The sequence below is a fragment of the Drosophila guanche genome, unplaced genomic scaffold, assembly GCF_900245975.1.
Source record: "Drosophila guanche unplaced genomic scaffold, DGUA_6, whole genome shotgun sequence".
Classification (NCBI taxonomy): domain Eukaryota; kingdom Metazoa; phylum Arthropoda; class Insecta; order Diptera; family Drosophilidae; genus Drosophila; species Drosophila guanche.
In genome coordinates this window covers 1-5,965 of record NW_022995901.1, presented here as the reverse complement: position 1 = coordinate 5,965, position 5,965 = coordinate 1, and the positions used below count along the sequence as shown (strand labels likewise).

Here is a 5,965-nt window from a genome sequence, read left to right as displayed (position 1 = left end):
ATACAGATATAAAACTGAACTACATTTAACATGACATTAAGTGAGACAATTTAAAATAACAATATGGTCAAGATCTATAGTATGTGGAGTAATTCTAATTATAATTATCTTAATTGGCTATTTTCAGAGGAGACGGACAACAACAAAGCATCGGCCGGCATAGCAGACAAACATATGTTTGTGCACAATGCGCATCTGAGCATTGTGTGCATGCCGGCCAACTCTGCCGTCCCCCCCCCTGGACGTCATAAGTGGAAAGGAATCACCCGCAGATTTTAATGGAAGGTAAGTGTATATAGTATTTTGCGGATGATTCTACTAATTTAATTTACTTGGGGCGGGCAAATTTGCGCGCCCTATTTTTCAGCGCCGTCGTCGTGGTGAATGTCGTTGCCGCTGCCGCTGCTGCTGACTTCTGGCCGCTGGTGTTGGATTCCGGTGGAGATAGTCCAGTGGCGCTGGTCCGGCCACCGGAGGATGGAGAGAGACACTCGCCACACACATATGCACCCTCAGCGGCTCGGGTCCGGCCGCCTGGATGGTGCATGAAATTGGAGTGTGATTGTGTGCGAGTGTCGGAATTGGCGTGCCTCTGGACAAGCTGTCCAAAGTTGTCGCACTCGACCATAATTAGGCGGCTCTGGTCCGGCCGCCTGCAGGTGAGTGATTGTTGTAGTTGTTTTGTGCTTGTTTTATTTTATTGTATTTATTTTAATTGTTTTCCTCTTTTATTTTCAGGTTTTTCTGCAGAGGCGCATCGTCGATTAGTGGCTGGCCACGCCATCAACAAATACACTCTCTATGGACCAGAGGAGTGTATGGAATTGAAGAGAATGATGGCGTGACGAATCGTGGAGGGCGTGGCATGTTCGCGCTCCTTGTCCAGTGCACGACAAACCTCAAGCGGCTGCTGGTCCGGCCGCCTGCAGGTAAGTACGTGTTTTTTTTTTTTTGTAGTTTGGTGATTTTTGCATCTTCTTTTTATTTATGTTTATTTGTTCCAGGTTTCCTTGCAGGACTGCGTCATTGGTGTTGATTTGGATGCTTTTGCTGCTGCTGCTGCTGCTGCTGCTGGTTGGTAAGTATGTGTTTTTGTTGTTTTATTTATATATTTTTTGTATTTAATTGTTTTTTCTTTTTATTTCAGGTTTCTCAGCTGAAGAAATGGCCGCCTATATTCGCATCCAGCGGACTTTCCTTGGACCAGGAGGAAGCGACTGGGCTTGGAGAGGATGGAGGCGTGGAAATTGCTGAGGGCGTGGCATTTTTGGGCGCCCCCGTGTCAAACATCAGACCACGGTCAAGCGGCTGCTGGTCCGGCCGCCTGGAGGTGAGAATATGTATTTGTTGACATTTGTTTTTGTATTTGATTTTATTTATTCATTTTTTATTTCAGATTTCTGTGCAGGGCAGCGTCTTCGATGTTGAATTGGGTGCTGTTGCTGCTGCTGCTGCTGCTGGTTGGTAAGTATGTGTTTTTGTTCTTTTGTTTGTATATTTTTGGTAATTAATTGATTTTTTCTTTTTATTTCAGGTTTCTCAGCTGAGGAAATGGCCGCCTATACTCGCATCCAGCGGGCTTTCCTTGGACCAGGAGGAAGCGACTGGGCTTGGAGAGGATGTAGGCGTGGAAATTGCTGAGGGCGTGGCATTTTGGGAGCCCGTGACAAAACATCAGACCACGGTCGAGCGGCTGCTGGTCCGGCCGCCTGAAGGTGAGAATATGTATTTGTTGACATTTGTTTTTGTATTTGCTTTTATTTATTCATTTTTTTATTTCAGTTTTCTGTGCAGGGCAGCGTCTTCGATGTTGAATTGGGTGCTGTTGCTGCTGCTGCTGCTGGTTGGTAGGTATGTATTTTTGTTGTTTTATTTCTGTATTTTTTGGTAATTAATTGATTTTTCTTTTTATTTCAGGTTTCTCAGCTGAGTAAATGGCCGCCTATACTCGCATCCAGCGGGCTTTCCTTGGACCAGGAGGAAGCGACTGGGCTTGGAGTGGATGTAGGCGAGAAAATATTGCTGAGGGCGTGGCATTTTGGGCGCCCCCCGTGTCAAACATCAGACCACGGTCAAGCGGCTGCTGGTCCGGCCGCCTGTAGGTGAGTGTGTGTATTTGCTGTTTTATGTGTTTGTTTATTATTTAAGCGTGGAATTGTTGTTTTCTTTATTTTCAGGTTTCTCTGTGTGCCTATGCCGTCGATGAATGTTGGCAGAGTCCTCAGCTATTACTCTCTCCATGGACCAAGGGAGGGCTATCGATTGGAGTGGATGATCGGCGTAGAGATTTGTGGGAGGCGTAGCATATTACTTGTTGTCTGTTGTTTTGGCTTATAAATTGGATTGTTTATTATTATTCTTTTTTTGTTGCTGTTTGTTTTTCAGGTCAGTGTGGTGGGGTTGCGGCGTCACTGTCGTCGGAAATGGTAATTCTGCTGATGCAGTCGTCTGAGATGGTTATGGTGACTGGCATGCTGGGGCAACAATCAGGGACAACTAGCCTTTTTATTGACAGGGGTTGGCCCTTGACCTTGAGAATAGCTTGCTCTCTTGTGTATTCTCCGCTTACGTATTTTCTTTTGTAAATGTTAATTAGTGTTTCGCAGAGTCTACTGAATGGCCGGCGCGCTTCGTCTTCAATTCTCTTTTTTCTGATGGCTTCCTTTCTTGCAGCCTCTTTTTTGTCAAGTTCCTCCTCTTGGAGCCGTAGTAGAGTGGGTAGATTTTCCCGTTGTTGGATCCTTAGGTCGTGCAAGTAGGTAGCGTTGTTTGAGCTTCTGTTTGGCTCAGTGTTGGCTTGCAGTTGTAGCGGATGGAAGTGTTTTTGTAGTTGGAGAGTGTATCTTGGCCTGAGGAGTCTGTCCGGTACAAATGGATTAGTGGCTAGCTTCCGGGCTTCGGGATTTTCCTGGGCGGCAAGGGCGTTGGCGAGCCTGGAGCTCGATTTTTGGTAAGTTTCCTCTACTGTTGGGATATTGTACCTTGCCCTGAGCGCGTCGTTTCTAGCGTATCTCCCAGCTTTCAGGGCCTTGCGTAGAATGATATTTTGCAGCCCCTGGATACGCTTTAATTGTGTGTCCGAGCATAGCGCGCCCCACACAGGCAGGGTATATTGCCAGAGGGGGGCGATGAGTTGCCTTACCATGAGCGATTTGCATTTTTTAGGCAGTTTGCTTCTTGGGCCAATGAGCCAGCCCAGCTTTTTTGCCCTAGCCCTCATTCTCGCTCTGAGTAGTGCAACATGTGATAACATGTTTAGTTCGCTGTCTAATTTAACGCCTAGGTAAGTGGTGCATTTTTTGGTTTGAATCGCTTTATCGTTGACCATTATTGGGACGTTGTCAAGTAGCTTCCTCCTTCTCGTGAATATGACATGTGCCGTCTTATCTGCGTTGATTGTGATGGACCATTTTCTAGTCCATTGGAGTAGCTCCCTCAGGTAGCCGTTGTTAAGCCTAGTCGCTGATGATGGGAAATCTGCAGCACTCAGGATGGCCGTATCGTCTGCGTAGGTGGCTAGAAGCATTCTCTGCCCTATATTGGGGAGGTCTCTGTGGACCGTAATTGGCATTGGCATGTCTGAGGCATAGATAGAGTATAGGATGGGGCCCAGGACACTCCCCTGGGGGACACCCGCAGCGATTACGCCCGTCCTCGAACGTATACCGTCGCAGCATTTGACTGCGAATGAACGCTGGGATAGGTAGCTCTCCAGGATAGTGTATAGGCGCAGTGGGAGGACCTGGATGAGTTTGGAAAGTAGACCCTCATGCCAGACTCGGTCGAAGGCCTCCGAGATGTCCAGGAACACGGCCGAGCAGACCTTCTTATCCTCGTGCGCCTTGAGGACGAATTGGGCCACACGACTTAGTTGCTGTTCAGCGGCATGCTCTTTCCTGAAGCCAAACTGGTGGGCGGGGATGGCTTTTTTGAAGGCATCCTCCTGCATTAGCCGCCTCAATAGGAGCTTCTCGAATAGTTTTGAGAGTCCAGAAAGGAGACTTATTGGGCGATAGGAAGCCATATTTGCTGGATTCTTTTTCGGCTTCGGGACCATTGTAATGATGGCATGTTTCCATGCCCTCGGGAAGTGACCTATGCGTAGGATGGAATTGAAGATAAGTATTAGGTACAGGATAGCTTTCTTGGGCAGGATCTTAATGACTCCATTGTCAATGTTGTCTAATCCGGGGGCCTTGTTTCTGACGAGTTGACGAATCTCATTCTTAACTTCTGTCAGTGTGATTGGTTTAGTGAATTTGTGTCCCGGTTGCTGTATACTTATCGCATTGTCGTTCGCTTTTTTGGCCCTTGTCTTCTGCCATTCGTCGATGATTGCTGCCCTTTCAGCGTCTGTGCTGGTGTGTTGGGGGCTGAGTCTCTCCTCGAGATGCTTTGCGAAGGCTTCTGCCTTCTCCAGGGTACACCGTGTCCAGGTAGTGTCTTGGTTGTCTGTTATTTTAACTGAGCAGTTAGGTATTGGCTGTTTTTTCATGGTTTTCGTGATTTTCCACAGCTTGGCCATGTCCTTGCCATCCATTGTGCTGACTGCTCTCAGCTTGTCATTAACTTTGTTGATTTTAATTGCAGCCATGGCCTTGTTTAGCTTATTTTGAGCCCTTCTGTAGTTTTTCCTGGACTCTATTGTTCTAAGTGTCAGGAAGACTCTTCTTCTATCCTGCTTCTCTTCCCAGAGTTTCATCGTAGGTCCATCAAGTTTGAGGGGAGGGTATTTTCGGGGGTTGAAGTTGGATTTTCGTATTTCGGTGCTAGCTTTGGCTGCAGCGTCGTTTATATTGTTGTGGAGGATGGTCACCGCGTCATCTATATCCTCACCCGAGTTGATCTCAGTATTCAGGTGGATGGATTGTTCTAGGTGCAAATGGAATGTTTTTATATTAGAACCCCTGGGCAGGAGTCTAATGTTTTGGGTGGTCTTGGTATCTGGGTTTTGTCGTCGGGATTTGTAGATGTGTGTTATTAGCGGTAGGTGATCTGAATCAAGGTCCATGGAGGCGTAGATCCTGACATGGTCGGGTTTAATGCCGCACGTGATGGCAAAGTCTATGGCCGAAGGAGACTTCCTTCGGTCGTATGGGAAGTGTGTAGACCCTCCCGTTGCCAGAACTTGGAAGTCACTGCGTTCTTGGATCGCTTCGTACAGTTCCCTTCCTCTTTGGCAGGACCTGAAATTACCCCACCAGGGGTGTTTGGCATTCCAGTCGCCGCAGATCATGTAGCTGTTATTGACTGATCCAGCTGCAGACTGGTCAAGGAGAGTGAATAGGCGGGAGAAATTTTGTTTAATCCAACTGTGACCTGGCGGGCAGTACAAAGGTGCCAGGATCATCAGGCCGTCCTCGCTACCATCATCCGGGAGTAGGGCTACAGGGGCACTTTGGACTGACTCCTCGTTGACGGGCTGTAGGGCGATGTGTTTTATGCCTGTTCTCACAAGGGTGGCAACACCTCCCCTTCTCCGGCTTACAGGATTACTGGCATGGTATGTGATGTAACCATCAACAGCTATGTCGGCACCTTTGGTCTCTAGAACCATCTAATGAACCTCAAAAAGGGACAAGTACTTGTAGAGTTCGAGCAGTTAAAACCAAGAATGAGGTGGACTCAAGGTCTTACGTCTAAACTACGACAGCAGCTAGACACCTTACCGCATACGTTACCCCCACAGGAGGAGGCTCCACAACCTGCTTTCTTAAGAGTATATTACAGATCCGTAATCCCTCTAGTAACCGACAAGTGGGAGTTTGCCTCATGACGAGTGAGGAGAGAAGTTGTAGGATCTCTTCGAGTTTCACTTCCAGTTGCTGGATCCTTTTATTGTTACTTTCCATGGCTGCGCTGCAGTTGCCAACACAGGTTTGGAGTGGATTTTGCTGCCGTGGCTGGGGCTGGGGCTGAGGCTGGGGCAGACGAAAGTTGGGGGGCTGTTGCTGCCACTGTTGTT

General features: G+C 47.7%; 1 long non-coding RNA gene across 1 annotated transcript; it reads left to right on the top strand.

Annotated features, from left to right (window-relative positions):
* The first annotated feature begins 1,933 nt into the window (after positions 1–1,933).
* Positions 1,934–2,356, top strand: LOC117591622. The gene is made up of 2 exons (XR_004574438.1): positions 1,934–2,102; positions 2,178–2,356. It is a non-coding gene; the product is annotated as an uncharacterized LOC117591622 (long non-coding RNA).
* The last annotated feature ends 3,609 nt before the right edge of the window (positions 2,357–5,965 follow it).